A 26,678-nucleotide genomic window follows, 5' to 3' on the forward strand; every position below is an offset into this window, starting at 1 on the left:
GTTGCCAGCGGTTTAGACATTAATGGCTGTGTGTTGAGTTATTTTGAGAGGACAGCAAATTTACACCGTTATACAAGCTGTACACTCACTACTTTACATTGTAGACAAGTGTCATTCCTTCAGTGTTGTCACATGAAAAGAGAAAGAAAGAAAAGAAAAGAAGAAGAAAAGATTTAAAAAATGTGAGGGGTGTACTCACTTTTGTGAGATACTGTATATCAAAAACGGTACCTATAACACTTCCGAGGGTGTTCTTCCGTTCACGATGGTCTACCTCAGGGGTGTCCAAACTACGGCCCTCCAGTTGTTCAGGAACTACAATCCCCATCATGCCTAGTCATGTCTTTGAATGTCAGAGTTTTACAATGCCTCATGGGATGTGTAGTTCTGCAACAGCTGGAGGGCCGTAGTTTGGACACCCCTGGTCTACCTTATTTAGGAACCTCTGGCCGAATTCCACAGCTAGGCTCCACTATGACATCTTAGCAGAACAGTGATGGCGAACCTTGGTACCCCAGATGTTTTGGAACTACATTTCCCATGATGCTCAACTACACTGCAGAGTGCAAGAGCATCATGGGAAATGTAGTTCCAAAACATCTGGGGTGCCAAGGTTCGCCATCACTGTAGTAGAGCGACAAACACGTACATGAATGCTATCCTAAGTATATGGCTGTATGGTCTCCCCGCATTGATTGTTTTTTGGGCTCTGGCCCTCTGGGATTTTTAATATAAATAGTTTTTTTTTATAATTCGTTTTTACTTTTATGATGCGGTTCTGACTTAGGGAGTCGGTTCCCCAGATGGACTGTTGGAGAAATGGATAGACTTGATTGTAAAAAAAAAAAAAAAATAATAATAATAATAATAATAATAATATATCCTTTTTTTTTTCCTTTTTCTTCTTCTTTCTCTTCTTTTTTTCCCTTTCTTTTTAGAGTTTGGTTTGTTGTGCTTTTAGGTATATTATTGCCCATGTGAAGTAATGGTTACAGTACAAATGCTTTCCCTTAATAGGTGGTAAGACAGAATTATATCGGTCTACAATATAAAGGAAAAATATAATAGAAAGGATTAAATATAATATTAAATATAATGGAAAGGATTAAATATAATATTAAATATAATAGAAAGGATTGTCTTTCTCAACCTCTATTAATGTTTTGATATATGGGATCTAGGTGATCCAGATTATGGGCTTTTGTATGTCATTTTTGAAATTTACCGTATATACTCGAGTATAAGCCGAGATTTTCAGCCTCTTTTTTGAGGCTGAAAGTGCCCCCTCGGCTTATACTCGAGTCACCGCTGTCTGACTGCTCGATCAGCGTATCGAGCAGACAGACGGCGGACATTAAAATTCAAAAGCCGCGCCTCCTTCTCCGCCTCCGCCTGTGATAGGCGGAACACTGAATTTCCCAGCAGTCAGTGTTCCGCCTATCACGGACATCCGCTCATTCTCATACTACGGACGAGGATGAGAGGATGTCCGTGATAGGCGGAACACAGGCTGCTGGGAAATTGAGTGTTCCGCCTATCACAGGCGGAGGCGGAGGCGAGGCTTTTGAATTGTAGAATGGCCGCCGAGAAGAGCGGCGATCCTGGAGCGGCGATCCATCGGCACGACACGGGACGGAGGAGGCACGGGACGGAGGAGGCACGGGACGGAGGAGGCACGGGACGGAGGAGGCACGGGACGGAGGAGGCTCGGGACGGAGGAGGCTCGGGACGGATGCTCGGGACACAGGTAGGCTGGACACACACACAAGGCTGCACGGACACACACACACACAGGGATGGATGGATGGACGGACACACACACACACACACACAGGGATGGATGGATGGATACACACACACACACAGGGATGGATGGATGGATGGATACACACACACACACACACACACACACAGGGATGGATGGATGGATGGATGGATGGATACACACACACACACACACAGGGATGGATGGACGGACACACACACAGGGATGGATGGATGGATGGATGGACACACACACAGGGATGGATGGACGGACACACACACAGGGATGGACGGACACACAGGGATGGACAGCCATGTCTCACCCTCGGCTTATACACGAGTCAATACGTTTTCCAGTTTTTTGGGGGTAAATTGGGGGCCTCGGCTTATATTCGGGTCGGCCTATACTCGAGTATATACGGTAATATATTTTTTTTTTTATTGGTTCAATAAAGGCCTTTAATAAAAAAAAAGGCTACTTTAACCAAAACGCGTTTGTGTGTTTTTTTTTTTTTTTAACTACATATAATTATCTGTATTTGGCTGTTGAATTATAAAAAGAGTTTTCAGATCATATATGGACTCCAGTATGAATGCTTTTCTAAAAATGCCAGTAACACAAAAGTCACGGTGGTGATGGGTTCTGATTTTTGAAGTTTTAATGAAGCTTGGCAAATGCCCTTTGTGTGTTGATTTTCTATTTGTTTTAAAGGGGCTCAGTAGAACCCCCCCCCCCACACACACACTCAGAGAATCCCTTATTAGTACCCTCGTTCAGCAGATCCCATGTTCAGTAGTACCCCCCAGCTCTGCTGATCCTCCCACTCAGTAGTAACTCCCCTGCTTTGCTGATCCTCTGCCGAAAGCTGGTGATTTATTTCTGTATAAAAGGAGATTAAACACCCAAAACAACGAAGACACAATGGGTAAAATGTATTTTTGCATTAATAATGGCTATGGGGAGTAATGGAGATGTCATAGCATTTTATGGAAACATGACATTATATTGAGGAATGGAGATGGACCTTTCATATGGTGTACAGTATCTCCTCCTCATTTGTTGGGAACATGACGTTATATTGAGGAATGGAGATGGACCTTTCATATGGTGTACAGTATCTCCTCCTCATTTGTTGGGAACATGACGTTATATTGAGGAATGGAGATGGACCTTTCATATGGTGTACAGTATCTCCTCCTCATTTGTTGGGAACATGACGTTATATTGAGGAATGGAGATGGACCTTTCATATGGTGTACAGTATCTCCTCCTCATTTGTTGGGAACATGACGTTATATTGAGGAACGGAGATGGTCCTTTCATATGGTGTACAGTATCTCCTCATTTGTTGGGAACATGACGTTATATTGAGGAATGGAGATGGACCTTTCATATGGTGTACAGTATCTCCTCCTCATTTGTTGGGAACATGACATTATATTGAGGAATGGAGATGGACCTTTCATATGGTGTACAGTATCTCCTCCTCATTTGTTGGGAACATGACGTTATATTGAGGAATGGAGATGGACCTTTCATATGGTGTACAGTATCTCCTCCTCATTTGTTGGGAACATGACATTATATTGAGGAATGGAGATGGACCTTTCATATGGTGTACAGTATCTCCACCTCATTTGTTGGGAACATGACGTTATATTGAGGAATGGAGATGGACCTTTCATATGGTGTACAGTATCTCCTCCTCATTTGTTGGGAACATGACGTTATATTGAGGAATGGAGATGGACCTTTCATATGGTGTACAGTATCTCCTCCTCATTTGTTGGGAACATGACGTTATATTGAGGAATGGAGGTTGAGCTTTCATGTGGTGTGGTTTGCGCAAAAAGTTATAGCGTTTACAAACTATGTGATATATTTATGAAATTTGAATTCATTTTTTTTCTTTTTTACTAGTAATGGTGGCAATTAGCGACTTATAGCGGGACTGCAATATTGTGACAGACAAATCAGACACCTAACTGATACGTTTTTGGGAACTAGTGGCACCAATACAGTGATCGGTGGTAAAAATATGCACTGTCGCTGTACTAATGATGCTGGCTGGGACAGGGATTAAAATCTAGGATGATCAAGAGATTAAATGTGTGGCCAACATGTGCTAGGCTAAGTTCCCACTGGCATTAAAAGCAGGCGTTTGAGAAGTAAAATGAGACTGTGACCTGTTTCCTCCATAGTGCCTATACTTACTTGTGTGGATAGGTGGAGATATTTCTTCTAGTTCCAAGGTAGCCCTACCTAAAATACCTTCACCACTGGTCACCACCATTAATTAGCTAACATTTTTCCTTAAACTACAATCCTTATACTCAGAAGTATAATGAGATTGTGACCTGTTTCCTCCATAGTGTCTATACTTACTTGTGTGGATAGGTGGAGATATTTCTTCCTCTTCACTTTTCATAATCATCCCGACCTCCTCCATGAATGGCTGATCACCCACCACATACGTCTCTACTTCTTCTTTAACCTCAGATTTTATATTAATCCGTTCTTCACCCTTCACCAAAATAATAAAAAAAATTATATTAAAGTCAACTAAAAGAAAAGAAAAATGACAGCAGCTTTCCATTACCCAATACATCAATAAAAGTTTTTCTCAAAACCTCTTTCAGGACAGCACCTGGAGAGAGCGCAGCTCCACCCACTTTCCCAGGAAACACTGCGATCAATGTCTTTAAATGGCAGGACACTTCCACCATGGCCTCGGTTGTAGTGTTTCCTCCGCCATGGTGGAAGTGCTGCGAGGAGCTACAGGTGTGTTGCACTCTCTCCAGGCAGGAGGTCCTGTGCATGGAGGTATGGTATAGCTTTTTTTTTTTTTTGTTTTTCCTTTTCTTAGACGCTTGGGTCTTTGGGCTATCCCAGCATCCTCCCCGATGGGCGGGGGGTATTCCAAGGCTCCCCTCTTCTTTCCCACTTGGCGAGAGCTTGGGAACAGGCCAGGGGGGGTCTGTCCCAACCTGGAGCGGCTTATCCTTCCCCGGCTTTTGTTCCTTTGGGGTTCCGATGGCGGGTGACTTAATTTCTAGAATGGGTGGGACTTCCGGTCGGGTGCCCAGCTTTGTGCCTGTGGAATACTGAAGGAGGGGGGAAGGCCCTGGCTAGCGCAAACTTCTGGTCCTCGCAGTGGCAAAGAGACCGGGAGTTTTTAAAAAGGAGGCAGCGATGGCCGCAACATCTGCTGTGGGAATGAAGTCAGTGGAGTCAGCGGCAGTGGTGGGAGCAAGAGCCACAGGAGCCAGCCAAGCAGGGGCAGAGGCTCGAGGGGTGTTTCCTTTAGGGCTATGTTTTTCCCCTCCTCCCTTCCCCTGGGCATTAGTATAGTGGAGGGGGGGCCTGTACTGCTCCTGCGTGGAATCCCAAAAATAGAGAGGAGGGGGAAATCTCTCACCCTAAACCCCAAAGATGATAAAATACATTTATAAAATGGAGCAAGAGTATGCATAGAAAAATATGTCACCTCATAGTTTAGAATACATTTGAGTTCCAATTACTCAGTCCCACCTACCTGATGATGGTGAGGGATGGGGTGATCTTCCTGTGTGCAATCCCGGGAATACAGAGGACCTCCCTCCTCCATACACTGCTGAGCTCCACTTATAGTCATCTCTTCTTCTTCCTTTTTAATCTCAGCTTTGATTTCTTTCAGTTCCTCATCCTAAATCCCAAAGATGATGGAATATATGTGTAAAATTGAAACAAGAGATTACTTAGAAGGATGTTCTCTCATGGCTTAGAATTCTGTTCTAGTTGTGCTCAGTCCCACTTACCTGAGGATGGTGGGGGATGGTGTGATCTTCCTGTGTGGAATCCCGGGTGTACAGAGGACGGGGACATCTCCCTGGTGGGTCTCCCTCCTCCATAGACTGCTGGTCCCCAAACATCTCTTCTTTTTCAACTTTAACGTCTTTCAGTTCTTCACCCTAAAGTGCAGATGTGATAGAATGGATTTGTAAAAGGATACGAGAGCTGATATAGAAGAATGTTATCTCAAAGTGTAGAATCCTACAACGTATTTGAGTTCAAGCTGCTCAGTCTCGCCTACCTGATGATGGTGGGGGATGGTGTGATCTTCCTGTGTGGAATCCCGGGAATACAGAGGACGGGGACATTTCTCTGGTGGGTTCCCATTACTGGATCCATCTGTAGGAAACACACACACTGACTGAATACATTGTTTCTATGTGTTTATCAGATGATGGGGGATCTAGGTGGATCCTCCGTACTGCTCTCTCCTTTACAATAAAGTCTCCTCTTACCCGGTGATGTGAGGGGCGGCTGATTCTCCATCATGACGTCCTTGTAGAGATCCTTGTGTCCTTCTAAATACTCCCACTCCTCCATGGAGAAATAGACAGTGACATCCTGACACCTTATAGGAACCTGATACACACAATGATACAGTCACCAGCCAGACACATCCCTTGTCTGTTACTGGATAATGTCCCAGAACTCTCGGCACCGCTCACCTCTCCTGTCAGCAGATCAATGATCTTCTTGGTGACTTCTAGAATCTTCTGGTCATTGATTCTCTCATGTTTCATGGAATGAGGTGAAGGCACTGTAATGGCAAAATGGTCACCAGGCTTTACCTGAGGAAAACTCTGCATTGAAAGAACAACATTAATGTCATGTGACCTCCCAGAATCCTCCTCACCTCTCCGGTCAGGTCTGTGTTTTATTAATAGAGATAAGAGTGATGTCATGTGACCTCCCAGAATCCTCCTCACCTCTCAGATGAGCAGGTAGATGATTTCCAGGTTGAGATTTAAAGTAGAATTCTAGCTACAGCCTAACTAGTCTTAAAAACGCTCCCAACCCCCACCTCCTAACACCTGTACTAATGAACCTGTGTAAAAAAAGGACGTATATACTTACCTATTTTCAGCCCTCATTGGTCCTGTCACAGGGTTCCCTTTGTCATACAATGTCATTAGCTGGTGAAAGGAGAAAGAACTCACATATGACTGTGAAAGCCGGGAGCCATTACGTCACCTATAGGCTTCCATGGTGAAGCTGCTGTCGGTGGTCCCTCCTCTCCCCTACAGCTTCTGCTGGGTGAAACATGGAAACCGAATCACGTGACCGGACCAGAGTGGCTGAACGTAGGCAAGTATAAACATTTTTGTTTTTACCCAAGATAATTAATAGAGGTGTTTGGAGGGTGGAGGGAGCATTTCCAGTACTATTTAGGCTTCGCTAGAATTCTACGTTAAAGAGGAAGTAAACCCTGATGGGGTTTTCACCACCCATAATAGTACCTGTCACTCACAGTCCATCTGAGTACCCGAGTACCTGTCACAGCCCATCCGAGTACCCGAGTACCTGTCACAGCCCATCCGAGTACCCGAGTACCTGTCACAGCCCATCAGAGTACCTGTCACAGCCCATCCGAGTACCCGAGTACCTGTCACAGCCCATCAGAGTACCTGTCACAGCCCACCCGAGTATCCGAGTACCTGTCACAGCCCACCCGAGTATCCGAGTACCTGTCACAGCCCACCCGAGTATCCGAGTACCTGTCACAGCCCACCCGAGTATCCGAGTACCTGTCACAGCCCACCCGAGTATCCGAGTACCTGTCACAGCCCACCCGAGTATCCGAGTACCTGTCACAGCCCACCCGAGTATCCGAGTACCTGTCACAACTCATCCGAATACCCGAGTACCTGTCACAACTCATCCGAGTACCCGAGTACCTGTCACAACTCATCCGAGTACCTGTCACAACTCATCCGAGTACCTGTCACAACTCATCCGAGTACCTGTCACAGTCCATCAAAGTACCCGAGTACCTGTCCCAGCCCATCAAAGTACCCAAGTACCTGTCCCAGCCCATCAGAGTACCCGAGTACCTGTCCCAGCCCATCAGAGTACCCAAGTACCTGTCCCAGCCCATCAGAGTACCCGAGTACCTGTCCCAGCCCATTAGAGTACCCGAGTACCTGTCCCAGTCCATCTGAGTACCTGAATACCCGTCACAGTTCATCTAAGTAGCCGAGTACCTGTCACAGTCCATATGAGTAACTGAGTACCTATCACCGCCCTTCAGAGTACCCAAGTACCTGCCACCATGCCATCAGAGTACCCGGGTACCTGTCACCAGGCCATCAGAGTACCTATCTGCAGCCCTTTAGAGTACCCGTGTACCTATTTGCAGCCCATGCCTCATAGAATATACGTTGGGGTGTTTGCTTTCCAAAATGGGGTCATTTTGTGGGTAATTCCATTGTCCTGGTGCTCCAGGACCTACAAAAGTGTGATAGGGAGGAGTGAAATGAGATGTGTCATTTACGCTCCTATAACGCCTGAAGGTACTACTTCAATGTTCGGCCTCTCTATGTGACCAGGCTGTGTAAAAGTCCTACACATGTGGTATTGCCATACTCGGGAGGAGTAGCAGAATGTGTTTTGGGGTGTAATTTTTGCTATATACATGCAATGTGTTAGAAATATCTTATAAAAGGACAACTTTGTGTAAAAAAAAAATGCGTTTTCATTTTTTTTCCACATTTTCCAAAAACTCACATGCCTCACAGATTACAGATTATACGTTGGGGTGTTTGCTTTCCAATATGGGGTCATTTTATGGGCAATTCCATTGTCCTGTTACTCCAGGGCCTTCAAAAATGTAATAGGTGGCTGTGAAATGAGATGTGTCACTTTTACTTGTAGAACGTCTGAAGGTACTACTTCAATGTTGGTGCTCTGTATGTGGCCAGGCTGCGTAAAAGTCTCACATGTGGTAATGCCATACTCAGGATGAGTAGCAGAATGTATTTTGGGGTGTAATTTGTTGTATGCATATGCTGCCTGTGAGAAATAACCTGATAATATGACAATTTTGTAAAAAATAATATATAAAAAGAAAATCTTCATTTTGCAAAGAATTGTGGGAAAAAATTACAACTTAAAAAAACTCACCATGCTACTTAAAGCGGGATTCCACCCTAAAGTGGAACCTCCGCTGATCGGATCCCTCCCCCCCTTCGGTGTCACAATTGACACCTTTCAGGGGGGAGGGGGATGGAGATACCTGTCAAAGACAGGTATTTACACCCACTTCCGGGCATAGACTCCCGTGGGAGTCTACGCCATTTCCTGCCCTGCCGCGCTGTCTGCTGGGACACACACGGGTCCCAGTGACAGCGCGGAGATTTCCTATTGCGCGACGCGACTCGCGCATGCGCAGTAGGGAACCGGGAAGTGAAGCCGATTCGCTTCACTTCCTGATTCCCTCACCTAGAATGGTGGCGGCAGCAGCCGAGAGCCGAGCGATCGATCGGCCTCGGCATCGCTGGAACCCGGGACAGGTGAGTGTCCATTTATTAAAAGTCAGCAGCTGTAGTATTTATAGCTGCTGGCTTTTAATATTTTTTTTTTTTGGTGGAATCCCTCTTTAATACCTTGGAATGTCTACTTTCTAAAAAGGGGTACTTTCCTGGCTTGTTAGTGTCTCAAGAAATGAGATACACCTGATGTACTGAAGGCCTGATTTTCAGTGATTGGCACCATAGATTGTAGACTCTATCATTTTCACAAAGACCAAATAATATATACTAATGTGGGTTATTTTTACCAAAGATATGTAGCAGTATAAATTTTGGCCAAAATTTATGAAGAAAAATTACTAATTAGCAAAATTTTATGACAGAAACAAAGAAAAAGGCATTTTTTTCACAAAATTTTAGTTTTTTTAATTTATTTATAGCTCAAAAAATAAAAAAACCCACTCGTGATTAAATACCACTAAACGAAAGCTCTATTTGTGTGGAAAAAGGGACGCAAGTTTCATATGGGTACAGTGTTGCATGACTGAGTAATTGTCATTCAAACTGTGAGAATGCTGAAAGCTGAAAATTGGTCTGGTCAGGAAGAGGGGTGTAAGTGCCCGGTATTGAGGTGGTTAACAAAAATATGTAGCAAAATAGGTCTGGGAGGTCACCACATTGAGCCGCTAGTCATCCTGTACAACTATAAGTAAGGGAATAACATTGGGAAGGGGGAGGGTAACAAAATAGGAAATTCAGGGAGTAGAGGATAACATAGATAGTGTTCTACATCCACCTATTACTTAGTTAATTGAACAGACTTACCCCACAGCCTGAAATAGTCTGTTCAATTAACTATAAAATAAGATCTTATTACCTCCTCTGCTTCACTTCAAACGTCTTCTCTCTCTACTTCCTCCCGACTCACCTTTCACCCGGAACTTCCTGTTTATTCCCCTACATCACTTCCTGTACATAAGACACCTCCCTTCCTGTCTGTCTATTACTTCCTGTTACCACCTGACATCACTTCCTCCTCAGTTGTGGTATCACTTCCTGTGTCTGTACAATCACAGTCTTCCTGTCCTCGTGTTCCACTCAATATAATTGGAAAAGACCTACAGTGTGAACCCATTTGGGGGAGGCTGGATTGGGCCATCAAGATTTGAACGAAACCTATTTTATATGCCTTTACAATGTTTTTTATTACAATGATATGTACCATTTGCAACAATCTTAATTGTTATGTTCTCTTTTGATAAAATAAAAAATGTATTCATAAAAAAAAAAATCTTAAAAAAAATTGCTGGTAAAGGCTCAGAAAAATTAAGTATGTTGATTGCTTACTTGCAGTGTTTTTCCTTTTATTTTATTTTTTTCCTCCCTTGCATTATGTTTTTATGTGTCTGTAAGACTCAGGCGTATTCTGTGAGTAGAAATGCAAGCAACTTATTCACTCCTTGATTATTTCCCACCTTGACTACTGCAACTCTCTCCTTAATGGCCAACCCTTACGCAGGCTCCTCCCCCCTTCAGTCTATTATGAATTCTGCGGCTAGACTAATACACCTCACTAACCGATCCATGACTGCAGCTCCTCTCTGCCAATCCCTTCACTGGCTTCCCCAACCCCACCGTGTAAATTTTAATATGCTAACCATAACATACAAGGCCATTCACAACATCGCCCCCATCTCCATCACCAACCTCATCTGCAGATATCCCCGAAATCGTCCCCTTCACTCCTCTAAGGACCTCCTGCTCTCTAGCTCCCTTGATACCTCCTCCGATGCTCGCCTTCAGGACTTCTCCAGAGCCTCTCCCATCCTCTGGAACTCCCTGCCACAGTATATCTGATCAGCCCCTACCCTGTCCACCTTTAGGAGATCCCTGAAAACTCATTTATTTAGGGAAGCCTATCCCAAACCCACCTAACAACAGTCCCCGAGCCACCCCCATCCAATCATTCTCTGCAGCTATTACCCTTTGTACCACTACCTCCATTTAGAATGTAAGCTCTACGAGCAGGGCCCTCCTGTACCTTTTGTATTGAACTGTACTGTAATAGTGTTGTCCCCCCTATACATTGTAAAGCGCTACGTAAACTGTTGGCGATATATAAATCGTGAATAATAATAATACAGCATACATGTGTGGTCGTGTATACACAAGTAGGCTCAGACTCTATTATACCACACCCAGCATTCAGTGTAACCTAAGCTCCCCCACTTTTGGCCGCAGAAGCACCACAGATCCTCTTCTCCCTTGAGAGCCCCTCACATAGTTGCCGACATTCCCAGGATTAGGACCTTTGTCCCCATTTAGTTTTGTCCCGGGAAATTCGGTTTGTCCCCGCTAGAGGTCCGTGGCCAGCGGAGACAATGTCTCCGCCGGCCACCATTTTAAAGAAGACCAGAAGCTGGTCTTCAATAGAGATGCTGCGGTGCCGCCCACCCCCGCTGCCAGTGTCTGTGAAGTGCATGGAAGGTGGGCGGCGCCGCAGTTCAGATGTCGGGGGCCAGTCAGAGTCTGGATGTGGGGTGGCTAGTATGGATGTCAGAGGGGAACCAGATGTTAGGAGGACTGATGGGGACACCAGATGTAAGGAGGGACTCTGCTAGGGGCACCTGATGGCATCTGGTGGCAGGCAACGTGGCTAGTGATGCGCTCAGGGCTCCCACTGATTCTGCATTATGGTGAGTTGAATGATTTCATTTTATATTACAATGTAATAATAGAAATAATGCGCTTCAATCATCCTGACACCATAACAATCATGGCGCCAGGATGATTGAAGCGCTAACACCAGGTATTTGGAGTATCTTTATCTTTATCTGCTGATTGTTGTAAGGATTAAGGTATATGTTGAAACAAAATGGTTGACCGTATGTCTTACTAAATACATGTATTTTTCTATCCTTCTCTGTAAAATAAGGATTCGTCATCTATTGTCACGTACTCATCAAGAAGAGGCCGCATCAGCCCTAAAAAGCAGTCTACGCCCAGAAGATTGTCTTATCAGCTGATAACACCCGGAGAATTGTCTTTACTTTGAAAATGTTGTTTTTTTTACATTTGCTGATGTTTGCCCTTTTCTGTCTATAAAAGATGTAATAAAGAAGCCTCAGAGCCAGAGTCAGTCAGAGACAGTCAGAGTTAACGACGGACTTCTGAGCAGAAATACTGAATAATATCTCCGTGTCTCTTTGCTTGGATAAGAACTCTAACTAACAATTGGGAAACGGTAACATAACCTGACAAATAGGTGACTTGTTGAGGTCACACCTAACATTTCTGGTGCCGCGAATAGGGACTCGCTGAAGAAACTACAAGAGGCGAACGAACATAAGGACGGAACAAAATGGTCGGGCACATCAAAGAACCACAGACAAATCCTGCGCAGGTAAGAAAAGCTTTATTTTCTTATAAACTCTGTGCTTCTTAGATTTGTGCCCACCTGATCTGTCTGAATTGTTCTTCAGGTAAACACCAACCTCTGTAGTAAGCGGGTCTTGAACTTAATATTTTGGCTTATGTTACCATTGTTTCTTGTCTGTCTACTTGTCATCTGTCTGTTGTGAATGAGATAAGCCCTGTTTGTATGGTGTGAATTGAAACATATATCATCCCAATGGGTAACGGAATGCGCCCTTAACTCGTAAGAGTACTTTGGGGGTCCGACACTTAAGTTTGATATACGCTTTTTGATTCATGAGCCTAAAAACGGGTTGAAAGTATAAGTCCTGACTGCCTCAATAAAGCAGGAATAAGAAACGAATGCTGAGAGATTCCATGGTAATGGGACGGAAATAAGGTCTCCACAAAGCCCGGAGACCTAGTCATATGTGTTTGGCCACCAAAAGGGAATGCTTGTATATGTTGTAGCCGTCAGTCTGGTCATAATATTTGTCAGTTGGCTAGCATATAAGGTAATTCGATTTCAGAAATCTCATATAGGAGAGGTTTTTAGTATTTTGGCACCCTAGGAGGAGAAGGCAACGAGACACTTAGTAAGTGATCCAAACGCCACCTAGGCAGGACTGTCAAAATGGGCCAGACACATGGTAAACCCCAGGAGGAATCTCAGAAATGTTATGCTGTTAAAGACATAATTACAATGTTGTATGGGAAGGATAAGGCACAGGGCACAAATAGGATTCTCAAGAAATTGGGGATGGATGGAGAAAATGGATTAAGTGTAGAAGGTTGGGAAGAAATAAAGAAAGACAGACAGGGAGAGATATTGCAGAACAGATGGGTATCACAAATACAATGTTTAATTAAGGTTTCCAACAGGGCTGAAGAGGAGGGATGGGAGTATTGTCAGGAAAAGGGTGGATGGGATATGAAGGTCCGACACAAAAGTCTTCCTTCTGCTCCCGGCGATAGGGTAAATACGGAAGGTACTCCACCTCCTTATAACACTACCACACCAGGTAATGAAAGACCAAAACTTTATCCTTCCTTAAGAGGAAGAGGATGGGTATGCCGAGTATGCGGTACCCAGAATACAGACTGGGCACAGGAATGTGTACATTGCGGCGCTCAAAGACCAGAGCCCGTAGCTCCAGTCCATAGTCGGACTAGGGTAATACAAGTAAATAATCCAAATGCGGGTCAAGCAGGACAGCCACCTACAGTGACCCGACAAGTCGTTCTGAGGACATGGACACCTTGGTCGGCTGACACTCTTATGGCATTAATACAGAATGCTCCTGATCCCGTAGCAAAACCTGCCGCATTCTGTAGATTCGTGACACAATTACTAGACACACATGAAGCAACTTGGCAAGATGGGGAAGATATATGTAGACATAAAATGACACTAACGATGTTTAATCAATTTATGAATGAAATTGCTCCACATAGACCACAAGGGGATCCAGCGGCAGATCCGCCAGGAATACACCCTCGTCATATAGACTCTAGACCCCTGTTTATTGCTCAGTTACGAGAATTTTGCCAAGGGAAACAGCAGGAAAGGGGTTCGACAGCGCCCATAAAACAGGCCCCAGGTCAGACTGTTACAGAATTTTACCTCAACATGGAAAGCATGATGGCTGACGAAGGTCTAGATTTAGCCTTACCCGTCACCATTAGGGCTTTCAATCGACAGTTTATGGAAGGACTAGTACCCCAAATAGGTGACAAACTGAAGGTATGTACTCCCGAATGGAGAGCCATACGGGACAGAGGAACATTGTTGCAGAAAGCACAAGGCATAGAGGCTGATTTAGCAGAAACTAAACCCAGAAGGACACCGGGAGTTAACACTGTTGCCCGGGTCAATGAAGGAGGGAATTCCTCCCGTAAACCTCTTACCTGTTATTACTGCAACAAGGTGGGACATATAAAAAGAGACTGTAGGAAAAGGATAAAAGACGAACAGGAAGGAAACACGGACAGAGACACGAGGGACTACAGACAGAGGCGTACCAATGATAGGGACGATCCGACCGCATGACTTGCCCCAGTCCTAGCTGAATCAGAGAACAAAATGCTCCACATGTTGATGAAGGTGGAAGGTAAACATATTCCTTGTTTGGTTGACACAGGAGCGTCACGCAGTCTGTTGTCTGATTCAGTAGTCCCTCCACACATGACGTCCCGTGACACCATACCCATAAGTGGTTATGACGGACTCCTGACTGATGCCCCACTGACTAAACCTTAAAAAGTAAAAATAGGGGGAATGGCAACCGCCTGACACTTGTGTATTGTTGCAATATGTAGATGACCTATTGTTATGTTGTCCGGATAACGATACTTGTTTAAAAGCCACTCTATCATTGTTACAATTCCTGGCTGAAAAAGGGTGCAAGGTGAATAGAACTAAGTTACAGGTATGTCAGAAAAAGGTTGTCTTTTTGGGCCACTGTATATCCCAGGGTACTCGACATCTCACTGAAGACCGAGTCCAGGCCATAAGACAAATGAATATCCCACGCAATTTTAAGCAACTTCGTATGTTTCTGGGAATGGTGTCATATTGTAGACAATGGATACCACATGCCAGTTCTCTGATGCAGCCATTATATGATTGCTTGAAAATAGTACCCTATGTACTCACAGAAGCAGGTCATGAATCTTTTAGCACCTTAAAAAGGTTACTAATTTCGGCACCTGCGATCGGGATCCCTGACTATACCAAAACATTTCATTTGTACATTGCTGAAATCACGGGACACGCAACAGGGGTGTTGACACAACAACACATCAAACAAAGGCCGGTAGCATACTTCTCGGCGGCTCTCGATCCTGTCTCTAGAGGATCACCGTCCTGTGTACGAGCAGTCGCAGCAGTGTCAATTATCATTGACAAATCCTCAGAAATTGTCTTAGACAATCCTGTAGTGGTACATACCACACATGACATACACGCCATCTTATCACAGGTCCAACCAAAACACATATCAATGGCAAGGCAGCTGCGTCTACAATGCACTTTGCTCCTACCCCCCAATGTTACTTTTAACTTAGCACAGCTTTTACCATTACAGACAGATTTGACAGGGGGGAGTAATGATGATAATGGTGTAGACACAGCACAAGATACTCAGGATTCTGACACACTTTCATTTCATGACATAACATCTGATGAACACGATTGTTTCCAACTTATGGAACAAGAAACCACGGGGTTCCCACATGTCACAGACATACCCATTGCAAATGCAGAACACACACTGTACATAGATGGTAGTAGATTTGCCGATGACAAAGGTAAATATCACACAGGTTATGCTGTGGTAACGGACACACAGGTAATTGAGGCAAAGTCACTACCAGCACACATGTCGGCACAAGAAGCGGAACTAACCGCTCTAGAGAAAGCCCTAGAACACTTAGAGGGACAAGAAGGGAACATTTACACTGATTCCGCATACGCCTACGGTGTGGCACATGATTATGGCCACATATGGAAAGCTAGAGGTTACCTTACAGCAGCAGGCACACCTGTTAAACATGGTGAAGGAATCAAAAGAGTCCTGAACAATCTTCAAAAGGTTATAAGAGTAGCCATCATGAAGATAGCGGCACACACGAGCGCAAAAACAACTGAGGCAAAAGGAAACGCATTTGCAGATTTAACTGCAAAGAAGGCAGCTCTAGGGGAAGTAAGCCCTGAGACCTTAGCCACGGTACAGGTGAGTATGCCCGAAACCACATGGCAGCAGCTAATCGAACTACAGGAACAAGCAGGGGCTATTGAGAAGGACCGTTGGGTTAAGGAGGGAGCTGCACCAGGCCTTGACAATGTATGGAGAGAAGGAGACAAAATATGTCTACCCGCTTCTCTATACCCCGCAATAGCAGCGGCTGTCCACTTACCCACTCATGTCAGCTCCAATTCTATGTATAGGATTGTAAGCCAAGGATGGCTAGCCCCTGGATTCAGTAGTACTGCAAGGAACTACTGTGCTGCATGCCAAATCTGTCTGATTAATAACCCAGGACAGAGAGTGAAAACCCCACGTAAACATCAGGTCCGGGCCCAATATCCCTTTCAGAGACTGCAGATTGACTACATACAAATGCCTAAGAGCGGCCCCTTTGAATTTGTTCTCGTGTGCATCTGCCTATTTTTCAGGCTGGCCGAAAGTTATCCTGTGAAATCAGCTACGGCAAAAGCCACCGCCAAGAAACTGATTACTGAGCTGATACCTAGGTTTGGTCTCCCAGAAACAATAGAATCAGATAGGGGGACACATTTCACGGGAGAAATAATGCAAAATGTGATGGCAATGTTAGGGGTTCAACAAAGTTTTCATACTCCTTACCACCCACAGAGTTCAGGATCAGTAGAAAGAGTAAATGGTACAATCAAGCTGAAAATACAAAAAGCTATGCAAGAGTTAAATAAACCATGGCCTGAGTGCCTACCCTTAGCTTTGTTCTCTATTAGGTACACCCCAACAGGAAAAACAGGGTTATCCCCATATGAAATACTGTTTGGAAGTGCACCTAGATTAGGTTTATGTTTTCCTCAAAGTATGCAATTACAATGTGATAGTTTAACTACGTATGTAATACAGTTGCAACAGCGTCTGACTAAAATCCACAAGAGTGTGTATTCTTCTCTTCCAGACCCTAATTCTGTCACAGGTACACACGATCTACAACCAGGAGACTATGTGTATGTAAAGAAACATACCAGAAAGACACTGGAACCAAGGTTTGAAGGTCCTTTCCAGGTGCTATTGATTACAGCAACCTCAGTGAAATTGGAAGGGAAACCTACCTGGATCCACGCTTCTCATTGTAAAAAGGAGCCAGTTGGCAAATGACAACATGTATCTTTTTATTGTTTCAGTAATTCTGGCTAATAGTTTGGTTACCTCACAGAATAAAATACACAAGGATGAAGGATTTTCTAAAAAAATGTTATTACTGAAGTTTAAATATGCTTATGCCCAGAAGTCAGGATATGAGAAATGTTGGATTTGTAGCAAATTACACCCCAGCACAGCAAGTATACCACTGATGGCAGTTCCTATAAACTATACTGATCTTGCTAACAGTAGCATTAACATAATTAGAACAAATACCAGCGAGACAGTAATGTTTAAGTCAAATGGTCTCGCCTTTTTCCCTGATTGGTGTTTCAACTTAGGGAACACAACGGGAGGAAATGGAGAATGCCAAGACAGCAAGTTTAATTTGTCCATTGTCTTATTAAATGGAAGCTTCTACCCCAGTAATTCCAGCACACACCAGACATTATCTGACTTCCTCACTAACATTGTGGATAATAATGTTAGGTGGTTAGTATCCAACTTATCCCTCTATGGATACACCTCTCGTTATAGAAATGATATCAGTTCAAGATCAGTAGCACTGGGAAACAATATATACATCTGTTGTGAGGATAAATGTTATACTTGGATACCTAGAAAAGCTCAGGGATGGTGCTACCTCGCAAGTTTAGTACCAGTAATGGGAGTAGTAGGTGATGAACGAGGTGATCACCTATTAGAAGCTAGCATGCACCCTAGATATCCCCTCAGGTATCGTAGTAAAAGAGAAATATTTCTGAAGAAGGACATGGCATGGGCTTGGTTCCCGTCCTGGACAGGATGGGGTATAGACTTAATGAAAAGACTAAATAACTATACAGGAATTATTAATGATGTTTTGGAGAAAAACTCTGATGATATTACTAAGTTAAATCTGGAGACCAGAGCCATCAGACAACAATTAGAATTACATGAATTAGCAATTGAAAGTATGAGTGCAGCACTGACAGGACTCTGTGAAACTACTGAGGACTATGAGTGCTGTACTTGGATACATAACACCAGCATTGAGGTACCTGATTATTATGACATCATTGCACAACACCGTACGGAAGTAAAGAATTTACAAGAGAAGGCCCGAAATATTGGTCGCGACTGGGATCCGTTTGGTGGAACTTTTAGTTTCTCAGGGTTATTCTCTTGGGTTAAGAAGGCAGCAATGACGATTATAGTGGTGCTCTTATTCGTATTTTTCTTTTATGCATGCTTTAAGTTGTTATTAAGTAATTATAGTTGTTATTTAGTAATTATAATACAACTTCCGCCTACTGCCAAAAAAGTGTCCCGAATTTTTTTTTTACAATGTTGGCAAGTATGCCCTCTTACTTCAATTCTTAAAGAGGAACTGCAGTCTGCTCACATATTTTGTAATAAAAACAACATCTTTGCTGTTCTGAAGCTTCCCTCCAATCACGCTGCATGTTATTTTATATATACTGTGATTCTGTACTTGCCAAATATGCTATCGAAATCTCTCTCCACTGAATCTGAGCTGCAACCATTTTAACTGTGGGCAGCTGAATCTTCTTCTTGTTTACTTCCTGGATTTACACAGGAGGCACACCTCCAGCCCTCTAGCTGATTGGCCCTCCTATGACCCGTCCCCCTCTCTCTTCCTGGCAAACTTTGATGATCCGTGATTGCTCTACCCAGCATCAGTCCAGTATATCTAGACAATAAACTAGCAGCCCTATATTTAGATACCGAGCATATGCATGAGTACTTGTACAAATGCTCCGATGCTTGACCGGATACTTGAGCAGCCTCAGAGATGATTGGTGCAGTAGTGGGGGCGTTAAAAGCACCAAGACACCCCGTATAGCTTTTGTGACAGCTGCTTCTCCTCCTCTCCCTCCCGCGCATAGCTCCCAACTGTCCCTGATTTTGAAGGACTGTCCCTGATTTGATAAGTTTTTCCCAGTGCTAAACCTTTCATCCAATTTCTAAATCGCTGCATTTCTACATTTTAAAAGCCAATATAAAGAATAGTAGTGGTAAAAAAAAGCCCTTGCGGATTTATTTAAAATTTCTTTGTTAATTCTCCTTTAAGGGGTGTGGCAGGGGGCATGTCCTATGCCTACATACATTTGCTAGTAGGTGTCCCTCATTCCCATCTCAAAATGTTGGGAGGTATGCTCCCATGGCTATCAGGGAGAGCGGTGCTCAGAACTGCTCCCACCACTGCACTAATCACCCCCCGGATGTCCCTTTCTGTGCTTTCCGGGTCCTCCTCCAGGACCCCTCTGTGCTCCCTGTGTCCTCCTCTGGGTCCCGATCCATTTCGTCCTTTGGGTCCCCCTCTGTGTCCACCTCCGGGTCCCCCTGCATCCTTCACGGTTCTCCATGTCCTCCTCTGGGTACTAATCTGCTTCGCCCTCTGAGTCCCCCTCTGTGTCCTCCTGTGGGTCCCTCTGTGTCCTCCTGCGGGTCCCTCTACATCCTCCGTTTCCTCCTCCGGTCCCACCATGTCCCAGATCTTTCTGGAAGGAGAGCGAAGGAAGGAGCCAATAAATCTGTAATTTACCGGCTCCTTCCTTTTCCAAATACACAGAATCAGTGATCACTGACTCTGACCATTCATAACTGAGCATCGTAAACTGTGTGTGCGATGCTTCAGTTTATGAATGGAGAGGAGCCGCTGTCTCCTGTCCATTCCTCTAAATTGCATTTGAGGCTGCAGAGAAAGGGACAGGGGAATCTCTAGCCTCAGTCCCTTTCCCTGTCTCAAAGGGGAGATATCAGGGGTCTGTCTTCACCAAAAGGGCTGATTAAAAAAATAATAATAATAATAATAAAAAAAAAGAAAAATTGTAATATATATTTCAAATTGTAAAAAAAAAAAAACTTACACCCCCTGTCCCCCCCTTAAAAAAAAGAAAGCATTGTAAAAAAAAAAAAAGAAAGATATTAAATAATTATAAAAATAAATGTAAAGAAATATTGTAAAAAACAAAACAAAACACTACAGACACAGTCCTCCTAATGAGTGCCACCTATCAGTGCTCATCAGTGTTGCATATTAGTACCACTGTCACATGCCATTAAAAAAAAGTATTGGTAATCTCTATCGGCGAGTACTTAAAAAATTATCGGTATTTGTACTCGGTCTTAAAAAAGTGGTATTGGTGCAACCCTAATATTTAGGATATATCTGGTCTATAAACCAGAGGCTCTGGATGGACAGTTGGATGAAAGGCTCTATATTTAGGATGTATCTGGTCTATAAACCAGAGGCTCTGGATGGACAGTTGGATACATGGTTCTATATTTAGGATGTATCCGGTCTATAAACCAGAGGCTCTGGATGGACAGTTGGATGAAAGGCTCTATATTTAGGATGTATCTGGTCTATAAACCAGAGGCTCTGGATGGACAGTTGGATACATGGTTCTATATTTAGGATGTATCCGGTCTACAAACCAGAGGCTCTGGATGGACAGTTGGGCGATTGGCTCTATATTTAGGATGTATCTGGTCTATAAACCAGAGGCTCTGGATGGACAGTTGGATAAATGGCTCTATATTTAGGATGTATCTGGTCTATAAACCAGAGGCTCTGGATGGACAGTTGGATAAATGGCTCTATATTTAGGATGTATCTGGTCTATAAACCAGAGGCTCTGGATGGACAGTTGGATAAATGGTTCTATATTTAGGATGTATCTGGTCTATAAACCAGAGGCTCTGGATGGACAGTTGGATAAATGGTTCTATATTTAGGATGTATCCGGTCTATAAACCAGAGGCTCTGGATGGACAGTTGGATAAATTGCTCTATATTTAGGCTGTATTTGGTCTATATTTTCCCCAGAATAACATATGTCTTATGGTTACCAAGTAGAAGTGCTTTCGGTTTCAATGTATTTATTGGATTGATGACACAGAAATCAGAAGCAAGCATATAGGTCGCCCGCGCAGGGGCTAAACACTGATCAGGTATTACAGAGAAATCCAAAAGGAATACGAATGGAACAATCGTAGTTAAACACCTTTACGCAATTGGGATGATATCGAAGGATAATAAATGCAAAATGGAAAGAAAATGAAACAAAAAAGGAAAAAAAGTCCATATGCCACAGCCTACTCAGTCATCCCAGGGGAGTAGAAATGCTTTCATAAAGGGAAGCAAGTCTATACCATATTAATGGCTGCGGTCTTTAAAATAACACTCTCTTGTTATTTCAGGAACAAAAATGTAAAAATCTTTCCCACTTAGATTGCTGATCAAGGCCCAAATCAATTTGCTTCCATACTCTCTCCAGCCACTGCGCCATGTTTGGCTGTTGTTTCTGGAACACGGCAATGACATATTTTGCATTTGTACAGAATACAGCGTGGTACTAAAAATAAGACCACAAGCGACTTCCTATGCCACTTTTTGGCAATTTGCATATAGTTGATTACATTAACATTTGTTTTGTTTTTTTAAACCCCTTCACACCTAAGGATGAAACAAATCTAAATGTCTAAGCCCAATTTTTTTTACTTTGACATGTGTTAGTAAAACTGTATATATCACCATAAAGCAAGGTCCATAAAGACATGGATCAGCAGGTTTGGGGTGGAGGAGCTTGACTGGCCTGCACAGAGTCCTGACCGCAACCCGATAGAACACCTTTGAGATGAATTTGAGCGGAGACTGGGGGCCAGGCCTTCTCCCCAACATCAGTACCTGACCTCACAAATACACTTCTGGAAAACATCCCCATAGACACTCTCCTAAACCTTGTTTGATGGCCTCCCCAGAAGAGTTGAAGCTGTTATAGCCGCAAAGGGTGGGCCAAATCAAAACTGAACCCTACGAACTAAGACCATGTGTGTGTAAAGCCAGGCGTCACAATACTTTTGACAATATCCCGTATATTAATTTTTAACAATGTTTTAAAATGGTTACCAAAATACACAGCACTCAATTAACATCGTTCATGTACCTTTATAGTAAACCTACACATTTGAATGTAAATAATTCTGGAGTATTAGGTCTTTTTGTTGATCATATATTTTCCCATTTTTATCAAAAGATGTTGGAATTTCCTCTCTTCACTCGGGATTCCCCTAGCTCTTTCCTGGAAGTGCTCAGTGTATAGAGTAGAGGTCATATCTGAGTAATTAGCCCGACATACAGTGCTGAGAATTCTATCACCAGGAATGAATGCACTACTACAGGATATGCAGCTCTTACCAGATCCAGTCTCTGGAGTTTTAGCCCTTGTACACACGGTCGGAGATTCCGACAATCCAATCCGTCGGATTTTGTCCGAAACTGTTGTATACACACGGTCGGACAAAGTTGTCGGAAAATCCAATGTGATGACGTTATTTCGTTACGACGGGACTACGTTCAGGCTAGTAGCCAATAGCTTTGGTGTAGGAATTTGATCTGAGCATTGCGTGGCACTTTGTCCGATCGGAATTCTCTACACATGATCGGAGTATGTTCGATCGGAGCATTTTCTCTGAAAATTTTATGTTGGAAAACTTGGTCCGTCGGATATTCCGACGGAAACAGTCCGATGCAGACCACACACAGTCGGAATATCCGACAAAACGGTCCGATCGGACACATTCCGTCGGAATCTCCGACCGTGTGTACAAGGGCTAACACTGCAAAAAAGTCCTCAACGTGGCCCCCTGGTAGGGGCATTCCTTTATCATCAGTGTCTACATCCCCACCACACATTGTTCCCTCAGAAGTGTCCACATCACTAAACACTCTCAGCGCCCCTATGTTGTCTCTCTTTTCTCAATGTCTGTACTACATTCTTTGGGAGCTCCCCTCATACACACTGCCAGAGATTGAGAATCAGTTCCCACTAGGGGCAGAATGGCCGACCAGGACTTGGTTGTACCAGGTGGACAGTTCTAGCAAAAGCCAAGACAGGAGTGCATAGGAGGGTGGAAGGAGTTTCACAGAGTCACAGGAGGTCACTTTAAATGGGTTGCACTGGAGGGCACTTGATTTTACAGAACCCGAAAAGTAGGGTAGGGAAGCACACAGGTGCTGATTTTCTGGTACTGGTAGAACACAGAGAACATACTGGAAGCACAGAGGAAATAAAGAAATTCCTTGCAGTGTTGGGGCAGTGCTTATACGCAAGGAAGTACATAACTCCGTAAGAGTGCACGGGAACACAGAGAGGAGAGACGCACACTGGGAGTGCACAGGTGCTGGTATTGAGAGTGTGACGGGAGTCACTTTGGGTGGGGGGCTGATGGAACCCACAATCACTTGGAGAGGTTGAGGAACCCACTTGTTAGCCCTTTAAGACAGTGCCCCCCCACCATCATTGGCTGCAGTGCTGGAGGAAGCAGGAGGCTGGACACAGAGGTAATAACCCACAGTTAGGGTATGGAAATGGGGGGTGTGACACAACTCACACAATATGTTCTATATGAACTCTACCTCCCCCATCAATATTAGGATCTCTTGTAGCTCTCCCTCGCCGTCCACACTACATTGTCTAGCAGCTCTCATTCCTTGACCCCCCACCATCCACACTACATTCTCAACAGCTCTCCTCCCACCATCCACACCACATTCTACGACAGCTCTCCTCCCACCATCCACACTACATTCTCCAACAGATCTCCTCCACCATCCACACTACATTCTCCGACAGATCTCCTCCACCATCCACACTACATTCTCCGGCAGCTCTCCTCCCACCATCCACACTACATTCTCCGACAGATCTCCTCCCACCATCCACACTACATTCTCCGACAGATCTCCTCCACCATCCACACTACATTCTCCGACAGATCTCCTCCACCATCCACACTACATTCTCCGACAGATCTCCTCCACCATCCACACTACATTCTCCGACAGATCTCCTCCACCATCCACACTACATTCTCCGACAGATCTCCTCCACCATCCACACTACATTCTCCGACAGATCTCCTCCACCATCCACACTACATTCTCAACAGCTCTCCTCCCACCATCCACACCACATTCTACGACAGCTCTCCTCCACCATCCACACTACATTCTCCAACAGATCTCCTCCACCATCCACACTACATTCTCCGACAGATCTCCTCCACCATCCACACTACATTCTCAACAGCTCTCCTCCCACCATCCACACCACATTCTACGACAGCTCTCCTCCACCATCCACACTACATTCTCCGACAGATCTCCCTCCACCATCCACACTACATTCTCCGACAGCTCTCCTCCACCATCCACACTACATTCTCCGACAGATCTCCTCCCACCATCCACACTACATTCTCCGACAGCTCTCCTCCACCATCCACTCTACATTCTCCGACAGATCTCCTCCCACCATCCACACTACATTCTCCGACAGCTCTCCTCCACCATCCACACTACATTCTCCGACAGATCTCCTCCACCATCCACACTACATTCTCCGACAGCTCTCCCCCCACCATCCACACTACATTCTCCGACAGCTCTCCTCCACCATCCACACTACATTCTCCGACAGCTCTCCTCCCACCATCCACACTACATTCTCCGACAGATCTCCTCCACCATCCACACTACATTCTCCGACAGATCTCCTCCGCCATCCACACTACATTCTCCGACAGATCTCCTCCACCATCCACACTACATTCTCCGACAGATCTCCTCCCACCATCCACACTACATTCTCAACAGCTCTCCTCCCACCATCCACACCACATTCTACGACAGATCTCCTCCACCATCCACACTACATTCTCCGACAGATCTCCTCCACCATCCACACTACATTCTCCGACAGATCTCCTCCACCATCCACACTACATTCTCCGACAGATCTCCTCCCACCATCCACACTACATTCTCCGACAGATCTCCTCCCACCATCCACACTACATTCTCCGACAGATCTCCTCCCACCATCCACACTACATTCTCCGACAGATCTCCTCCACCATCCACACTACATTCTCCGACAGATCTCCTCCACCATCCACACTACATTCTCCGACAGATCTCCTCCACCATCCACACTACATTCTCCGACAGATCTCCTCCACCATTCACACTACATTCTCCGACAGCTCTCCTCCACCATCCACATTACATTCTCAGACAGATCTCCTCCACCATCCACACTACATTCTCCGACAGATCTCCTCCAACATCCACACTACATTCTCCGACAGATCTCCTCCACCATCCACACTACATTCTCCGACAGCTCTCCTCCACCATCCACACTACATTCTCCGACAGATCTCCTCCACCATCCACACTACATTCTCCGACAGATCTCCTCCACCATCCACACTACATTCTCCGACAGATCTCCTCCCACCATCCACACTACATTCTCCGACAGATCTCCTCCACCATCCACACTACATTCTCCGACAGATCTCCTCCACCATCCACACTACATTCTCCGACAGATCTCCCCCCACCGTCCACACTACATTCTCCGACAGTTCTCCTCCACCATCCACACTACATTCTCCGACAGATCTCCTCCACCATTCACACTACATTCTCCGACAGCTCTCCTCCACCATCCACATTACATTCTCCGACAGATCTCCTCCACCATCTACACTATATTCTCCGACAGATCTCCTCCACCATCCACACTACATTCTCCGACAGCTCTCCTCCACCATCCGCACTACATTCTCCGACAGCTCTCCTCCGCCATCTACACTACATTCTCCGACAGATCTCCTCCCACCATCCACACTACATTCTCCGACAGATCTCCTCCACCATCCACACTATATTCTCCGACAGATCTCCTCCCACCATCCACACTACATTCTCCGACAGATCTCCTCCACCATCCACACTACATTCTCAGACAGATCTCCTCCACCATCCACACTACATTCTCCGACAGATCTCCTCCACCGTCCACACTACATTCTCCGACAGATCTCTTCCACCATCCACACTACATTCTCCGACAGATCTCCTCCACCATCCACACTACATTCTCCGACAGCTCTCCTCCACCACCCACACTACATTCTCCGACAGCTCTCCTCCACCATCCACACTACATTCTCCGACAGCTCTCCTCCACCATCCACACTACATTCTCCGACAGATCTCCTCCCACCATCCACACTACATTCTCCGACAGATCTCCTCCCACCATCCACACTACATTCTCCGACAGATCTCCTCCACCATCCACACTACATTCTCCGACAGATCTCCTCCCACCATCCACACTACATTCTCCGACAGATCTCCTCCCACCATCCACACTACATTCTCCGACAGATCTCCTCCCACCATCCACACTACATTCTCCGACAGATCTCCTCCACCATCCACACTACATTCTCCGACAGATCTCCTCCACCATCCAC

At 44.8% G+C, this 26,678-nt stretch overlaps 1 protein-coding gene across 1 annotated transcript in view; it reads right to left on the minus strand.

Moving 5' to 3' along the window:
- The window catches only part of LOC143956088 (uncharacterized), a 106,914-nt gene that overhangs the window by 4,266 nt on the left and 75,970 nt on the right, over positions 1–26,678 (minus strand). The window lies entirely within an intron of this gene.

The sequence above is a fragment of the Lithobates pipiens genome, unplaced genomic scaffold, assembly GCF_037356315.1.
Source record: "Lithobates pipiens isolate NorthernLeopardFrog02 unplaced genomic scaffold, aLitPip1_a1.2 Scaffold_35, whole genome shotgun sequence".
Classification (NCBI taxonomy): domain Eukaryota; kingdom Metazoa; phylum Chordata; class Amphibia; order Anura; family Ranidae; genus Lithobates; species Lithobates pipiens.